This window comes from Macaca thibetana, chromosome 12, assembly GCF_024542745.1.
Source record: "Macaca thibetana thibetana isolate TM-01 chromosome 12, ASM2454274v1, whole genome shotgun sequence".
Classification (NCBI taxonomy): domain Eukaryota; kingdom Metazoa; phylum Chordata; class Mammalia; order Primates; family Cercopithecidae; genus Macaca; species Macaca thibetana.
Window position 1 is genome coordinate 36,629,023 of NC_065589.1, and position 18,182 is coordinate 36,647,204.

Below are 18,182 nucleotides of genomic sequence, written 5' to 3' on the forward strand. Positions count from 1 at the left end.
CAGATCCCTCATGTCTTGGTGCTGTCCTGCCGATAGTTGAGTTCTCACGAGATCTGATTGTTTAAGAGTGTGTGGCACACACCCCCCGCCCACCCTTCTCTTTTGCTTTTGCTCCTGTCATGTGATGTGCCTGCTCCCCCTTTACCTTCCGCCTTGTGGTCTCACTCTCTTGCCCAGGCTGGAATGCAGTAGCATCATCATGGCTCACTGCAGCCTCGATATCTTGGGCTCAAGCGATCCTCCCATCTCAGCCTTCTGAGTAGCTGGGACTACAGGCACATGCCACCACACCTGGCTAATTTTGTTTATTTTTTTGTAGAGACGGAGTCTCCCTGTGTTGCCTAGGTTGGTCTTGAACTCCTGGGCTCAAGCAATCCTCCTGCCTCAGCTTCCCAAAGTGCTGGGATTACAGGCATGAGCCGCCACCCTTAGCTTCAGGTATTTCTTTATAGCAATGTAAGAACAGCCTAACGCAGATACTAACAACTATTTACTTGGAATTGTTTTTCAACTTTCTAATGCTATCTCTTGTTGCTGAGGGAAGCTCTAGTGTAAATAGTTTTGTTGTATACATAGAGGCAAAAATTCACATACAAAAATTAGTGACCTTTTTTTATTTGAGACAGAGTCTCGTTCTGTAGCCCAGGATGGAGTGCAATAGTGTGATCTCTGCTCACTGCAACCTCCACCTCCCAGGCTCAAGCTATTCTCACTCTGTCACCTAGGCAAGTGCAGTGGTGCCATCTTAGCTCACTTCAGCCTCGACCTCCTGGGCTCACGTGATCTTCCCACCTCAGCCTCCCAAGTAGCTGGGACCATAGGTATGTGCCACCACCCCCGGCTAGTTTTTGTGGGTTTTTTTGTAGAGACAGAGTTTCACCGTGTTGCCCAGGCTGGTCTCAACTAGGCTCAAGCGATCAGCCTGCCTTGGGCTCCCAAATTTCTGGGATTACAAGCGTGAGTCACCATGCCCACCAATTTTTTAAAAATTTTTGTGGAGCAATTGAACTTGTTTTCCTTGGTCTCTAACCCAGGCATGTTTAAGGTACATTCTAAAGTTGTGCTTTGTTTCTCTAAAAGAAGTTGACATTTTGAGGCTAGAGGCAGATGGCCACTGTACTAGTAAAATGGCCACAGTCACAGAACTTTTTCCATTTCTCTGTACTGGAGATTGACAAGGTATAGAGGATAATGCTTGAAATGGATCGTTCTGTTTCTTCAGTTATATGGTAGCTGATTTTAAGCTCTTTTGTTATTTTCTACTTAAGGCTGCTTCCTTTTTAAATCTCTGCACAAACTTTTGAGATTATGCTGGCTAAATTCTTGATTAAGAAAAAAATAGTAGCCTTAGGAGACAAGCCTGTTAGTGTAATATTTGAGTTGAGGCAACATCTTTAAAGGGGTAATGCTGAGATCCTGTGGATTGTGAGTGGAAGCAAAAATTGGAGTTTAGAAGATAATATATTTTTATTAATTCCCCTTCTTTAGTATATGTCCACCTCCTTGTTCTTTCTTCTGCCTCATTAAGATCTAACAATAATTTTTTTCTTTTTTTTTGGAGACAGAGTCTTGTTCTGTCTCCCAGGCTAGAGTGCAGTACAGTTGGCGTGATCTCAGCTCACTGTAACCTCCGCCTCCTGGGTTCAAGCAATTCTCCTGCCTTAGCCTCCCGAGTAGCTGGGACTACAGGTGTGTGCCACCATGCCCAGCTAATTTTTTTGTATTTTTAGTAGAGATGGGGCTTTGCCATGTTGGCCAGGCTGGTCTCAAACTCATGACCTCAGATGATCTGCCCACGACCTCCCAAAGTGCTGGGAATACAGGCGTGAGCCACTATGCCTGGCCTAACAATAATTCTTTTAAAAGCCTGTATTGGCTGGGCATGGTGGCTCACACCTGTAATCCTAGCACCTTTGGGAGGCTGAGGCAGGATAATTGCTTGAGCACAGGACTTCAAGACCATCCTGGGCAACAAAGTGAAGCCTGTTTCTCTTTTTTGTTTGTTTGTTTGCTTGCTTTTTTGTTTTTTTAAAGTCTGTATTATTTAAAAACCTTACTTGCATTAATTTGTACTTGCATTAATTTGTACTTGCATTCCATCAATATGTGGGTCTAAACATTAAGGTGATTTTCTTAGCCTGTTTTGTGCTGCTATCACAGTACCAGAGACTGAGTAATTTATAAAGAACCAAAATTTATTTCTGACCGTTACAGAGGCTGGGAAGACCACGATCAAGGCGCCAGCATCTGGTGAGGGCTGCTCCTGAGATGGTGCCTTGGACACTGTGTCCTCCATAGGGGAATAATACTGTGTTCTCACCTGGCAGAGGGCAGAAAGGCAAAGAGGGACAAACTTCCTCATCAAACCCTTGTACAGTGGCATTAATCCATTCATCAGGGCACAGCCCTCATGACTTAAACTCTCCTAAAATGTCCCACCTCTCAACACTTGCACTGGGGATTAAGTTTCCAGCACATGAATTGAGACACGTCAGACCATACCAGTGATGTTATTTTGTTCCTTTCACAGAAATGTCTTCTTGGAAAAGGCCTCTTTAACATGTTGTGACTATAGTCAGTTATTTTTCCTACTTCAAATCCCTGTGATGGAAAGATGGTGCTCATCACTTAGCGCCCTGAAATTTCAGTCGGCCTCATGGTAGTATGCTATTGCTGTTTCTCCCATCTTTCCAGTTTTCTCTGTCTTTCTGACCTTCCATTCATTTGTATACACTGAGTTATATTTTTTCTGGGCAGTTTGTATTAGGGACAGTGAGACACATGAAAATGAATCACAGCTGGATTCTACCCTCAAAGGATTCTGCCACCTAGCAGGAGAGTGTTGCATAACCATCTGTGCAAACAAGAAAGACCCCGTCAGCTGCCTAGTAGAATGATAAAATGCTGTGTAAGCTCAAGTCAGGAAGACAGAATTTGCAACCAAAGGTGAGAGCAAATTTTCTAGAGGAGAGTGATCTCGAACTCCTGATGTCAAGCAATCCGCCCAACTCAGCCTCTGAAGTGCTGAGATTACAGGCGTGAGTCACTGCACCCAGCCCTGAGTCGAGTGATCTGAACAGGACATCCACAGATGGGCAGTGTTTGGACATTCAGAAATGGAGGAGGTGTTCCAGGTGAAGCAAGCAACATGAGCAGTTAGGATACCTTGTGGTTTGTGTAAGGACACTGAGCAGTTCAGGTTGTCTGGAGTGTAGTGTGAGGGAGAGTGGTGAGGAGCAGAGAAGCTAATGCGTGACAGCATAAGGAGTGTGGAAGGCTGGAATGGGAGTGATGATCAGCGGGCACTCAGGAAATCTAATCTTTCCTCATGATCAAGGTAAGATTGCCGTGACATGATTTGGGAGAGGGCTACTGCAGTAGTCAGGCTAGACAATGAAGTCGCACCTACTTGTGGAAGTAAAAATGTGAAGGAAAGGGGAAATCAAAACAACTTGGAAACAGTGATAAAGATGTAAGGGGCAGGGGAAAGGAAAGAGCAAAGATATTTCACCCCTGGGTTTCTGGAAGAGCGGTGTGCCAGCGACGGAAGTGGGCAGCATGGCTGTGAACACTTTACAGTTTGGAGAGGGCCAGTGGGTTCTGAGTACACATAGTGTGAGCTGGGATCAGGGGCCAGAGGGAGATGGCCAGCTCCCCTTCCGCTAGCACTCAGAAGAGAGGCCCAAGCCGGAGGTACAGATGGGGAGGCTGTGGGCATAGAATTGAATGTTGAAGCCAGCTGTAAACAATCAAGGAAAAAAGCTAAGAACAATTTGGGGGAACAGCTCTGTTATCTATTTTTATTTTATTTTATTTTATTTTAGGCCCAAAAAGAGACCTTAAATAATGTTTCCAGAGTCTCCCAGCTAGCAAATTATGGAGCTAGTATTCCAGTGCTATCAGGCTAGCTCTCCTCCCCGATGCTCTCTGAGAGGGAAAGTCAGCCCCTTCCCCAACCCTGACTTTGTAAGTGCCTAAGCATGTTCTCTTGCCTCCCCCTCACTCTCATTGTAATGACTTCTTGTTTGTGTCCCCTTCTGGAAGGTATGCTCCAGTATCTACTTCCTTAATTCCAAAAAGCTCAGTCCCTAGCACAGCCTGCTTCCCAGTATCAGCACATAGTAAATATTACTGAATGAAGTTAGTACTCTGAAGAGACTGAGGGGGGTCTAGTGAGAAGCAGTATAGCAGTTGGTTAAGGCTGTGGCTTTGGGAGCCAGACTTCCTAGGTTCTAATCTTGACTCCAAGCTGTGTGATCTCAGGCAGATCATTTATCCCCTCTCTTCTTCAGTTTCCTCATCTGTAAAATGCATTTTGCATTGAGAGGGTTGCACAACAGAACCTGTGTAAAGCACTTAGAATAGTCCTTGACATATACTAAGTACTAGGTAAATTTTAGTTATGCTTCTTTTATAACTAGAGGGAAAGACTGAAGATAAACAACATAGGCTAATTTGAGAAGTAAGTGTCCTGGGGAAATGAACAAGGGAACAGAGGTTAGCTGCAAAGGAGGAAGATAGAGATAGGCTGAGAGCTTGGGAAGAAATTTCTGATGATAAGGGATGTCTGCTGCTGATTTTTTAAATACAAGAGGATATGGGTAACCAGCATGTGTGGTTACTCTTAACCAAATTTCCAAATATTCTAGGATGCATTCAGTTATGGGACTCCTGTTGAAAATATAAAGCTGTGCGTGGTGGCTCATGCCTGTAATCCCAGCACTTTGGGAAGCCTAGGCGGGTGGATCACGAGGTCAGGAGATAGAGACCATTCTGGCTAACACGGTGAAACCCTGTCTCTACTAAAAATGCAAAAATTAGCCGGGCATGGTGGTGCACGCCTGTAATCCCCAGCTACTCGGGAGGCTGAGGCAGGAGAATCGCTTGAACCCCAGAGGCGGAGGTTCCAATGAGCTGAGATCACGCCATTGCACTCCAGCTTGGGCAACAAGAGCGAAACTCCATCTCAAAACAAGAAAAAAAGAAAATATAAATTTGCCTTTGCTTTGTAACTTAAAAAAATTCTCCTACATTTTATCTTACATACTACAAAGCATCATTTAATGGAAGAAAATATATCATGGTATCCTGACTTAAAGAAGATACTTTGGGATAGAAACTACTCAAGAAAATAAAATATAGGCCAGGTGCAGTGGCTCATGCCTGTAATCCCAACACTTTGGGAAGCTGAGGCAGGTGGATCACCTGAGCCGAGGAGTTCGAGACCAGCCTGACCAACATGGTGAAACCTCATCTCTACTACACATCCAAAAAATTAGCCAGGTGTGGTGGCACATGCCTGTAATCCCAGCTACTTGGGAGGCTGAGGCAGGAGAATCGCTTGAACCCGGGAGGCGGAGGTTGGAGTGAGCCGAGATTATGCCATTGCACTCCAGCCTGGGCAATTCTGTCGCAAGAAAAAAAAAAAGAAAATATAGAGCTGGGTGCAGTGGTATGCACCTGTAGTCACAGTTACTCAGGCAGAAGCAGAAGGACCCTTTGAGCCCAAGAGTTTGAGGCCAACATGGGAAACAGCAAGATCCCATGTCTGAAAGAAACGAAAATATGACTATAAGTATAAAGAATTAGTAGACAGTCCTTTATCAGAAGATGTGCATGTCCCTCTGTAGACCCAGCTACTGGGGAGGCTGAGGCAGGAGAATCGCTTGAACCTGGCAGGCAGAGGTTGCAGTGAGCCGAGATCGCACCACTGCACTCCAGCCTGGGTGACAGAGTGAGACTCTGTCTTAAAAATAGATAAATTTTAAAAAGATAAAAGTAAAAAATATAAACTATTTTTCAACATAAGCTCCATCAAATTCAAGATACTTTTGCTAAACTAAAAAGTAGAGGATGGGCACAGAGGCTCACACCTGTAATCCCAGCACTTCGGGAGGCTGAGGCAGGTGGATCGCTTGATGTCAGGAGTTTGAGACCAGCCTGGCCAACATGGTGAAACCCTATCTCTACTAAAATTACAAAAATTAGCTGGGTGTAGCGGCGGGTGCCTGTAATTCCAGCTACTCTGGAGGCTGAGGCACGAGAATCGTTTGAACCCAGGAGGCGGAAGTTGTAGTGAGCCGACATCGCTCCACTGCACTCCAGCCTGGATGACGGAGTGAGACTCTGTCTCAAAAAAAATAAATAAATAAAAAGTAGAAATCTAAGAGGCCAGACCATATGTCACCTCCACAGTACATAGAGGCCAAATATAGTGTCCCACAATGCTTACTACTCTCAGTACCAATGTCTCTTCTTGAAGACTAAAATCTTCCCTCCCCTTTCTTATTCCTTTAATTGCAGTTCTTTCTTTGTACTGGTCAACATTATACCCGCTCTTTCCACTGACCGTCACTCCTCAACCCATTGCAGTTTAGCTTTCACCTTGTGATTTTCCCACAACTATTGTTTCTGAGGCCATCCATGCCCTTTGATGTCATTCTCTTTAGCCTCTCTTGAACCAGTCAAGACTGATGACATTGCATTGTTTCTTTTCTCTGTTTTATTCCCATATTATGCCTTTTCTGGGCTCTTTGTCAGTTCCAATTCCTCATCATCATTCCTCAGCCTTCTCTGTTGTTCTCACCCTGTACATGATCTCCCAGTTTAGGATCCTTCTATGCCCTGGCTTAAACATTGACCTCCCTGGAGATTAACTTGAAACCTGTACCCACTGCTCTGATTACTCTCAAACTTTAGCCTGACATCTCCTGCTGCTTCCTGAGGACTCCCACCTTGATATCCAGCCATCATTATAAATTTAGCTTGTCTAAATCCAAAGTTAACATCTTTTCCTTTTTGACCAGCTCTCACTGTGAACTTTTGCCTTTATTCACTTGCTTTTTTATTTATTCATTCATTGAACAAATAGAAAGACTCCCAACTCACACCAGTATCCGTGGTCATCTTGATTTCTCCCAGTGTTCCAGGTTTTCCTCACTTGCTGATCAAACTCAGGCAATCATTTCCTAACAGATATCGCTCCAGAGGCTGCAGTGAGCCGAGATCGCAGCACTGCACTCCAGCCTGGGAGACAGAGCAAGACCCTGTCTCAAAGAAAATAAAAATAATACAAATAAAAATCCGTATTGCTGGAGATAATGGTTCAATGCATATAGCAGAACCTGGATAAACTGTTGCTCATTATGATGCTAGCAGAAGCCAAACAATATATTTGATTTTTTTTTGAGTGAGGGAGAATGAGGAACCTTCAAATATATCTTGATACTCAAAATTGGCAATTTTTTCTATAACTCCAATTTGTCACAGCATATGTTAGATTGTCAGCATTTCATTAATCTGTGTTCTGCCTCTCCTAAAAACTGTGTGCAGAAAAAATTATGCACAGAATATTAATCATTAAGAACATCCATCTAGCGCCTTTTTTGTTTTACTTAATTTTTATATACAGATAGAATAGCAGTGCCAAAATTGTATTTGAATTTTGGTATCAAAAGTATAATGTGATGTAATGTTTGTGGATATTACCTACATTTCCCTCCGAAAATGATAATGAAGCTTGGAGCTCTATTTACTTGTATTATTATCACTTGTTTCTCTTATCATATTCCTGTTTAATTAACAGGCTACTTAACAAAATAAATGTATTCCTGAAAAGTTGGCAGTAAATCTGATTTATATTAATTAGTCGTATTTTCTTATTGACACAAATGCCCAAATTAGAGATGCTCTTTTTGGAAAGTGTTTTGGTTGTAAGACTAAATTAAAACCTTGCTTTAAAATGCAATGAAATAATGAAATATTAAAATCACATTTTCTTAAGTATCTGGATAAAACAATGCTTTAAAAAATAAATAACTAAGAATGTAGCAATTCTTGATGTCATTGAACTAGTCTGGTAAAAAAAAAGTGTTTTTTTAAAGGCATAATTTCAGCTTCAGAATAGTAGCATTGTCAGAAGTTTCAGTTTTGCTTTGGAACAATTTCTAACTGGTGCAGTTTTGTGTTGGTAAGTAAAAACGTGTCACAATTTAGAAGTAAGTAGTCCACTAGAAGCAGCCTTGGACCATGAGGAAATGGTTGAGCTCAAGCCGTTTCTCCACAGTAGAAGTGTAACCTTGGAAAATCATCTCACCTTTCTGGACCTTTGGTTCCTCATCTGTAGACTAAGAGAATTAGACCAGATTAGTAGTTCCCTTTTTCTTTCTTTCTTTTTTTTTGAGACAGAGTCTCACTGTGTCACCCAGGCTGGAGTGCAGTGGTGGGATCTCGGCTCACTGCAACCTCCGCCTCCCGGGTTCAAGCAATTCTCCTGCCTCAGCCTCCCTAGTAGCTGGGATAACAGATATGCACCACCACGTCCGGCTAATTTTTTTGTATTTTTAAGTAGAGATGGGGGTTTTGCCATGTTGGCCAGGCTGGTCTCGAACTCCTGACCTCAAGTGATCTACCCACCTCAGCCTTCCAAAGTGCTGGGATTACAGGTGCGAGCCACTGTGCCCGGCCCATGTGGTTTTTTTTTTTTTTTTTTTTTTACTGTTAAAGGAAATGATATATGCAGTGGTCTATTTCCAAAACAAAGTGCCTTGAATCAGCTTAGGTCAGCAAACTACAGAAGAAACAGGTTATACTAGGCCTCTGCTTGGATAGCCAACACCTGCTTGTCGGCTTCCTCCCTCCCCCGTCAACCCCTTAGTTGCCTTCACCCCAACCAAAGTTTAGTCTAAGATGAAAGTTTACTAGTCTTCAAAATAGCTTGCTTTGTCTATTCTTATCAGTCTGCCCAGCTACTTAGGTCATAAGTCAAATACTTGAAGAAGCCCTGAGCTAACTAGGATTGCAGTGCATTGTGGGCTGCAAAAACAATGCAGCAAGACAACCCTAAAGAAACCATCTAACTCCCCCACCTAACAATCAATAGGCGATGTCTGGGAAGATTGTGACCCCATTGTCCTCAGCCTATGAGGAACTGGGGAAGGGACATGCGCACTAGGGGACAAATTGCTTGTTGAAACTGTACTGGGTGTGCCTGCTCATCAGACACCCAATCTCGCAAGACCATCATTAAAAGTCTCACTTTCGCGATTCTCCTGGTCTCTGAGTCCATTCTTTGGGTGTGGACAGGTGAGTTTGTTTCTCACAATGTCAAGTAGCATTTCCAGATCCCTGTGTTAGGAATGGTCTAAAGTGCCCTGTTACGCTGTGTCCAGTTGGGCTTTCACTAGCCCTTTGCCCATGGTAGATTCCCATCTTAACGAACCAATACTGCCCGTGTAACCTCTTTCCCTTGTAGACCAACTAGTGACTCAGCTTGCTAATCAGAGCCCTTTTGGCTATTTTTACGGACCTCTGCATGTCGTTCTTCCCTCTCTTTCATAATCTTTCCCAAGAGACTCTTTAATTCCACCATGGCCTAGGGGAATGACTCCACCATGATGTCCTCGTCATCTGTGCAAGTCTCCATGTAGGCCACATAGGCAAAGCTTAACCACAACTGATCTAAGTCTTGGAAGAATGCCCTGTGATTGTCCCAGAACATGAAGAGCTTCTGAGGAGATGCCCTAAGGCCTTTTCCCCTCACCTCCCAATCTTCCATGGAGGCCATCATGAGACACTCTCATTGCTTCTTGGATTCTGATGAGGTATGAGGCCTTGTTTTTACCCGTAGGGAATAGCTGTAGGCTATAAAATTGCTTAGCTGCATCAGGCCACAGGCTTCTCAGCTACAGTGTGCTATCATCCATGCTGTCATCTGGCCACTTTTGTTTTAGTGTTGCCTTATGGCACAAAGGACATGAGGAACTGGCCTCTTTGGTTTTTGTTTTTTGAGTTGTTGTTGTTGTTTGATGTCTAAGCAATAAACTAAGTTCAACAGGTTATAAGGTTTGTTGTTTCTCTACTGGACAGATCTGCCAGCCTTGCTGGACACATGGCAGTTACCAATGGACATGTTATATCTGTCCCTGCTACTCTTCCAATTTTTTTCCAAGTATGCTGCAGAAAAATTTTAAAAGTACTAACATGCTAGGAAACAAATTAGACTGGAGAGTACTTTCCCGATTGTATTTTAAAGGCGTCTTCTCAGCTGTGGCCATTCCTCTTTATTGGAAGCAACTTACTCATCCTTTCTGAAAAGTGTTTCCTCTGGAGCAAACTTGTTATCCAGTCACTGGTTGCTATCAGGAAAATGTCTGGAGTAGTTTTAGTACCACTAAGAATGTTTGGGGCTTGGCCGGGCGCGGTGGCTCAAGCCTGTAATCCCAGCACTTTGGGAGGCCGAGACGGGCGGATCACGAGGTCAGGAGATCGAGACCATCCTGGCTAACACGGTGAAACCCCGTCTCTACTAAAAAAAATACAAAAAACTAGCCGGGCGAGGTGGCGGGCGCCTGTAGTCCTAGCTACTTGGGAGGCTGAGGCTGGAGAATGACTTGAACCTGGGAGGCGGAGCTTGCAGTGAGCCGAGATGGCGCCATTGCACTCCAGCCTGGGCGACAGAGCGAGAGTCCGTCTCCAAAAAAAAAAAGAATGTTGTAGAATAATGCCCTTGGAGCCTAAGTTCATCAGTTGTTCAAGGACTAATTATCTGTTCTGTTTGTTACCCTAGCTTCTCTGCTCTTCCAACTACTCCACTGACTGCTTGTCTTATAGACATTTTATACTGTATAAGCACATATGAGTAGGGGAAATAAGGAACTTCAGTCAGTACTGATGCTTCCAAAGTTGTAATTGAAGAATTTAGGGGAAGGAGGCTTTTATTTAAAAAATCTTTTTTTTTTAATTTGTTTGTTTTTTACATCCCCACCCCCTGGGAGGCTTTTAAAGGAACTAATGGGATTTCGTTATTCTAATAGTCCTAACACTGCCTCGGTATTATTAATAAACAGTGCACAATATTCTTAAATATGTTTATCTCTATTTGAAGTGTGGAATATCAGAGCTGGAAGGTTAATTAAGACTAACTCCCGTAATGCAAGAACCATCCTTCATGTGTGAAGTCTTCTAACCTTTTTTTTTTCTTTTTAGATGGAGTCTCACTCTGACACCCAGGCTGGAGTGCAGTGTCGTGATCTCAGCTCACTGCAACTTCCACCTCCAGGGTTCAAGCTATTCTCCTGCCTCAACCTCCTGAGTAGCTGGGACTACAGGCACGTGCCACCACACCCGACTAATTTTTGTATTTTTAGTAGAGACAGGGTTTCACCATATTGCCCAGGTTGGTCTCGAACTCCAGACCTCGTGATCCACCTGCCTCGGCCTCCCAAAGTGCTGGGATTACAGGTGTGAGCCACCGCGCCTGGCCAAGCCTTCTATCTTTACTCCCTCTCACGTAGCCCATCCCATTACTGGATAGCTCTATTAAGAAAGTCTTATACTTAGATGAAATCTAGAAATTCCAGCCATTGGTGTATATTCTGCATTTGGGAGTCACACATCAAGTATTAGTTTTCTTCCCCATCATAAAGATCTGGGTTCTGCTGCAGACTTGTTTAACAAATGTCTTAACTTCTCTGGTCTTCCGTTTCTTTCTCTGTGAAAGAAAGAAGTTGAATAATAGTATTTAAAGTATCTTCTAGTTCTTTTTTTTGTGGGGGCTGGGGGATGGAGTTTCACTATTGTCGCCCAGGTTGGAGTACAATGGTGTGATCTTGGTTCACTGCAAACTCCATCTTCCGGGTTCAAGCAATTCTCCTGTCTCAGCCTCCTGAGTAGCTGGGATTACAGGTGTGTGCCACCACGACCAGCTAATTTTTATATTTTTAGAAGAGATGGGGTTTCACCATGTTGGCCAGGCTGGTCTCAAACTCCTGACCTCAGGTGATCCACCTGCATCGGCCTCCCAAAGTGCTGGGATTATAGGCATGAGCCACTATGCCTGGCCCAGTATCTTCTAGTTCTAAAAGTCTAGGGTCCTTAGATTATAGTCAAATCAGTGTTTCCATTTATTGATTTCAGATTATTCCTTAAAAATTTGAATTATAAACTGAACACAGTGGTTCATGGCTGTAATTTCAGCACTTCGGGAGGCTGAGGCAGGAGGATTGCTAGAGCCTGAGTTTGAGACCAGCCAGGGCAACATGGCGAAGCCTCATCTCTACAAAAAGTACAAAAATTAATAGGCATGGTGACATGCACCCTGTAGTTCCAGCTATTCAGGAGGCTGAGGTAGGAGAATTGCTTGAGCCTGGGAGGCAGAGGTTGCAGTGACCTGAGACAGTGCCACTGCACTCCAGCCTGGGCAACAAAGCAAGAACCTGTCTCAAAAAAAAAAAAAAAAAAAAAAGAATTATAAAGGGTCTGAGATATGGTCTGAGAGATGATTTTATGGTCACTAAATTCAAGTATACCCTTAATGCCTCCAGCAAAGCGTCCCTTCACTCTTCTCCCTCTCCTAGACGATGCGATACATTCATACTTTCTCCTCTCTTCTTGGACCTCAACTCATACCTTGTCCCCACCTTTAGCAGATATAGTTGCTTCCTATTTCACTCAGAAAATTTAAGCAATTGAAGAAAAGTTCTACATTCTCCCACCACATTTCCCTCACTGGAAGAGACATCTGTTCCTGTTCACTCCACCTTCTTGTTTCCATGGATGATGCGTCTGTGCTCCTAGCAAGGGCCTGCTCTCCCACTTGGACATGGATCCCACACCCTTTCATTCATCAAAGACACCTTGCTATGGCCGGAATGGCAATGTCCTCCCCAAATTCCTACGTTGAAATCCTAACCCCCAGGATGGAGATATCAGGAGGTGGGGCTTTGGGAGGTGATTAGGTCATGAGGGTGGAGCTTTCCTGATAGGATAGGTGCTCTTATGGAAGAGGTGCAAGGGAGCTCCTGTACTGCTTCCACCAGGTAAGGCTAGGGCAAGAAGGTCTCATCTATGAACCAGAAAATGGGCCCTTCCCATGCTGGATTTTCTAGCTTCCTGATCTTGAACTTTTAGCCTCCAGAATCGTGAGAAATAAACTTCCTTTGTTTATAAGCCCCAAGTTTATGGAATTTGTTGTAATAGTCCAAATGGACTAAGACATGCTGCTCTAGTAATTCTACCTTCTCTACTCTATTGTAAGTGTTTTCCTATCTAAAGGATCATTTCCATTTACATACAAATATGCTATTATTCTGTTTCACATTTTAAAACCAAAACCAGTAACACAAAGTGTGTGTATATATACATATATATATATAGGTTTCAATTGATAGAAAGGTGCTGGCAGATTTGGACAGGAAGGGATCTAGGACAGGTACCCAGGACAGCTGTCTTCAATTATTTAAAGAATAGGGATTACATGTATTTCATGAGGTTCTGGAAAATAGTACACGGATTAGTGGCTGAACATTAAATGAAGGTAAATTTCAACTTCATAGCAATAACTTTGTAACATTTCTTAAAAATTGGAGATGATGTCTTATTGGGGTAGTGAATTCTTTCTGGAAATTTTCAAGGAAAGTCTGGCTGTCCTTGTTTCAGAGGAATTCCTGCTTTGACAGGTGCATTAGTCCATTTTCACACTGCTGATAAAGAGATACCCAAGAGTGGGAAGAAAAAGAGGTTTAATGGGCTCACAGTTCTACATGGCTGGGTAGGCCTCACAATCGTGGCAGAAGGCAAGGAGAAGCAAGTCACATCTTACATGGATGGCAGCAGGCAAAAAGAGAAAGAACTTGTGTAGGGAAACTCCCCCTTATAAAACCATCAGATCTCATGAGACTTCTTCACTATCACAAGAACAGCATGGAAAAGACCTGCCCTCATGATTCAATTACCTCTCATCGGTTCCTCCCACAGCACGTGGGAATTCAAGATGAAATTTGGGTGGGGACACAGCCAAACCATATCATCAGGAGTGAAGTCCTATAGATCTATGACTTCCATTAACAAGTCCTGTGGGCAAGTCAGAAGTGATCCTCTCATGCTGGTTTTCCCTGGGTAAACACTGTGGTTTCAAGCCTGCTCCTATCTCTAGGCTAAGGCAGGGAAACTAAACTCCAGAATTCATCTTCTTGTGTATAACCTGGGAACCAAGAGTAAAGAAGTAAGAAGGCAAATGGAGGTTAAGAGCTTAGAACTCTTTCCTTTTTTCTCTTTATATTTACTCACTTTCATTTTTCCTTCTTATTTTCTCCTTTATTTTCTCCCTTTCTGTGACTTTTTCTTTCTTTTTTTTTTTTTTTTTTTTTTTGAGATGGAGTTTTGCTCTTGTTGCCCAGGCTGGAGTGCAATGGCACAATCTCAGCTCACTGCAACCTCCGCCTCCGGGGTTCAAGCGATTCTCCTGCCTCAGCCTCCTGAGTAGCTGGGATTACAGGCATGTGCCACCACGCCTGGCTAGTTTTGTATTTTTAGTAGACACGGGGTTTCTCCATGTTGGTCAGGCTGGTCTCAAACTCTGGACCTCAGGTGATTCGCCTGCCTTGGCCTCCCAAAGTGCTGGGATTACAGGTGTGAGCCACCGCCCCCGGCGACTTCATTTTTGATACTAAATTCAGGCCACAGGATTGGTGAGCTTGGCTGTAGCCTGAGGATTCGGGACCTGGATCTCAGCAGCATCCAGTCAAGGAAGGGCAGTGAGGAGGCAGGCGTGGGAAGTGGTTGAGGAGCTCTGGGGCTTCTCCCTTGGGCTGCCTCTCACCCACTAGTCTTGGCCACCCTTACTTCCCAACGTGCTTGCTAGATTCTCTGTTGGAGGGCTCCGAAACGCAAAAGCCCTCCTTCCCCTCCTGGAAGCATGGTTCTTCCTGTTTCTGATAAGTAGACCTCAAAAGACATGATGTTTCTCTTCTCCATTTCTGAGACTCCCTTTCTGAGTCTCTATGACCTCTTAGAAGACTCTCGATAGGAACAAATAGAGTAGAATAATTCCCCGTAGTGTTGGCTGCTTCGTGGTATGGCTGCTTAGGGAGTCCAGAACCACTGAGGAGCCCCATGGGCCGTGCTGTCTTGTACGTAGCCACTGCCCTTATGGGACTACTGAGCCCTTGAAGCATGGGTAGCTGGAATAAGAGGTTCCGGAAGGGTAAAATACCTGACAGCTTTCTAATACTTAGTATGAAAAAAAGAATGTAAAACACTTCATAAATAAAATTTTCTATTGGTTCCATATTGCAATGGTAACATTTTAAGTTATTAGGTTAAATAATATATTATTAAAATGAATTTTACCTGTTTCTTTTAACTTTTTTGGTGCAGCTACCAGAAAAGTTAAAATTATATACAGGGGCTTTCATTTTTGCCTTGCTTTATGTTTCTGCTGAACACTGATGCCTTAATATCTTGCTACTTTAAAGTGTGGTCCCTGTACCACCAGCAACAGCAGCCGCAGTAGTAGCAGCATTTCCCGAGAGCTTATTAGAAATGCAGGGTGTCAGTGCCCACCCCAGACCTAAAGGATCAAAATCTGCATTTTAACTAGATGCCCAGGGTTTCAGGTGCAATTCAAGTTTGAGAAGTGCCTCTGCCTCTGCCACCATAGAGGCCTTCCTGCAGGTTTAGCATATCCATCTGCTGCCAGGAATGCATTCTAGAATGGCTACTGCACTGTGGCAAGCTAAGCAGCACATACAAGGCTGTCAAAATATTGCTGCTGAAACTGGTGTTGTTTTCCTGTCTCCCAGTATGGACTGTTTGGGTCAGGTTGAACTTCCAGAGAGAGACTGGTGTCTGATAACGTTGAACACATTGGGTTGGGAGATGGGGGTGGGGAGAAACAGGGTGTGTCACAGGAGAGAAGGAAGTACAGAGAACAAGACAAAGTCCTTGTTTGTGCACTACAGTTAATGTTTAACTTTACCTTGGAGAAAGAAGTGGTTGAGAGGGTGGACTTTGGTTTCTGGTTCTTTTTCTGAAAAAATATGTGGACTTAGTTTGATTATCCTCCTGTCTTGAAGAATTGCAGCTGTTGGGAATACATTAGGCCATTTTATACCCAAGTCTCGTGAACTAGGGGAGTGAGCCAAGTAGAGAAAGGTCTGGGCTTTTCATTTGTGGTCTGGTTTTCTGCTCTGCTCTGGATGAATAAACAAGTCATTTAGCCACATGAAACCTCAGTGAGATATCCCACCTTTAATTTAGGAATTTGTGTTTTGAAAACGGGAATGAATAAATGACTCGAGTAGAATGTTGAATAACATTATTGGGCTATAGTTTACACGCCATAAAATTCACTCATTTTAAGTGCACAATTTGTAACAGAATTTTTATTATAAACAAGTAGAAAAGTAATGACACTTTTCTCAGTCCTCTTGGATCAGATTGAATCATACGAAATTGTGGATGTTTAACTGTTTTTGACCCTACAATGTGATTCAATCATAACTGAAATGCCCTTTTTCAAAATTCTTTCAGAGCAAGAAAATATTTTCCCAGAGAATTTTCCAGCTAATGGGATGTCCTTCCACATTCCCTATCTCTCTTTGAAGTAAACTGTAGTAGATGTGTTACTGTATATAATTTATTCCTTTATACCTTCATTTTGAAACAAACTTTAAATAACCTCTAAACTGGACAAAATTACTTTTCCTTTAGCAGAAACCACATCTTTATGTCTTCTTTATAAACTTTTCTGTAACCAAAATCACATTCAATTTTATTTTTATTTTTTATTTTTAGATGTGATCTCGCTCCTTCGCCCAGGCTGGTCTGGAACTCCTAGACTCAAAGTGCTCCTCCCAACTCAGCCTCCTGAGTAGCTAGGACTACAGGTGTGTGCTACCACACCCAGCTACTTAAAAACTTTTTTTTTTTTTTTTTTTTTTGTACAGACAAGGTTTCCCTGTGTTACCCAGTCTGGTCGCAAACTCTTGGGCTCAAGCAATTCTCCCACCTCAGTCTCCCAAAGTGCTGGGATTATAGGTGTGAGCCACTGTGCTTGGCCTTCTTACACATTCCGTATGCAGAATTGTGTCTTTTATATCTAGCAGTTTTAATTTCATATATTAATTACAATTTTAACTCCTAGTAACCTTAATTTTCAATGGAAAACATAGAAATAAGCAAATTTGGTGGGGCACGGTGGCTCAAACCTGTAATTCCAGCACTTCTGGGAGGCCAAGGGAGGAGGATTGCTTGAGCCCTGGAGTTGGAGACCAGCTTGGGCAATATAGTGAGAACTTCTCTCTACAAAATATTTAAAAATTAGCCAAGCGTGGTGGCATGCACCAGTAGTCCCAGCTACTCAGGAGGCAGAGGCAGGAGGATTGCTTGAGCCTGAGAGGTAGAGGTTGTGGTGAGCCAAGATTGTTCCACTGCACTCTAGCCTAGGTGACAGAGTGAGACCCTGTCTCAAAAAAAAAAAAAAAGCTATTTTATTTTATTTTATTTTATTTTATTTTATTTTTGAGACAGAGTCTCACTCTGTTGCCCAGGCTGGAGTGTAGTGGCATGATCTTGGCTCACTGCAACCTCCCTCTCCTGAATTCAAGTGATTCTCCTGCCTCAGCCTCCCAAGCAGTTGGACTTACAGGCACGCACCACCACACCCAGCTGATTTTTTTTGTATTTTTAGTAGAGACAGGGTTTCACCGTGTTAGCCAGACTGGCCTCAAACTCCTGGCCTCAGGTGATCTGCCCACCTCAGCCTCCCAAACTGTTGGGATTACAGGTGTGAGCCACTGTGCCCAGCCTATTTTGTTTTGTTTTATTTTGAGATAGGGTCTCACTCTGTTACCTAGCCTGGGGAGCAGTGATATGATCATGGCTCACTGCAGCCTCGACCGCCTGGGCTAAAGGTGGAGTAGCTGGGACCACAGGTGCATGACACATTTGACTAATTTTTTAAAAGTTATTATTTGAAGGGCCAGGTGCAGTGGCTCATGCCTGTAATCCCAGAACTTTGGGAGGCTGAGGTGGGCAGATCACCTGAGGTCAGGAGTTTGAGACCAGCCTGGCCAACATGGTGAAACCCCGTCTCTACTAAAAATACAAAAATTAGCTGGGCATGGTTGTGGTGCTTATAGTCCAGGCTGCTTGGGAGGCTGAGGCAGGAGACTTACTTGAAACCCTGGGAGGCAGAGGTTGCAGTGAACTGAGATTGCACTATTGTACTTCATCCTGGGGAACAGAGCGAGATTCCATCTCAAAAAAAAAAAAATTATTTGTAGAGACAGTGTTTCACTATGTTGCTCAGGCTGGTCTTGAACTCCTGGGCTCAAGCGATCCTCCTGCGTTGGCCTCCCAAATTGCTGGGATTTACAGGCATGAGCCACTATACCTGGCTG

The 18,182-nt window shown here is 43.5% G+C and overlaps 1 protein-coding gene across 7 annotated transcripts in view; it reads right to left on the bottom strand.

Annotated features, from left to right (window-relative positions):
- The window catches only part of EEF1B2 (eukaryotic translation elongation factor 1 beta 2), a 954,602-nt gene that overhangs the window by 164,184 nt on the left and 772,236 nt on the right, over positions 1–18,182 (bottom strand). The window contains exon 1 of one of the 7 annotated variants that reach the window (XM_050750904.1): positions 835–844. The exons of the other annotated variants lie outside the window; for them this stretch is intronic. The gene's annotated coding sequence lies outside the window, so the exon portion shown is untranslated. Of the gene's footprint in view, positions 1–834; positions 845–18,182 lie in introns of those variants that run through there. 7 annotated transcript variants of the gene reach the window in all.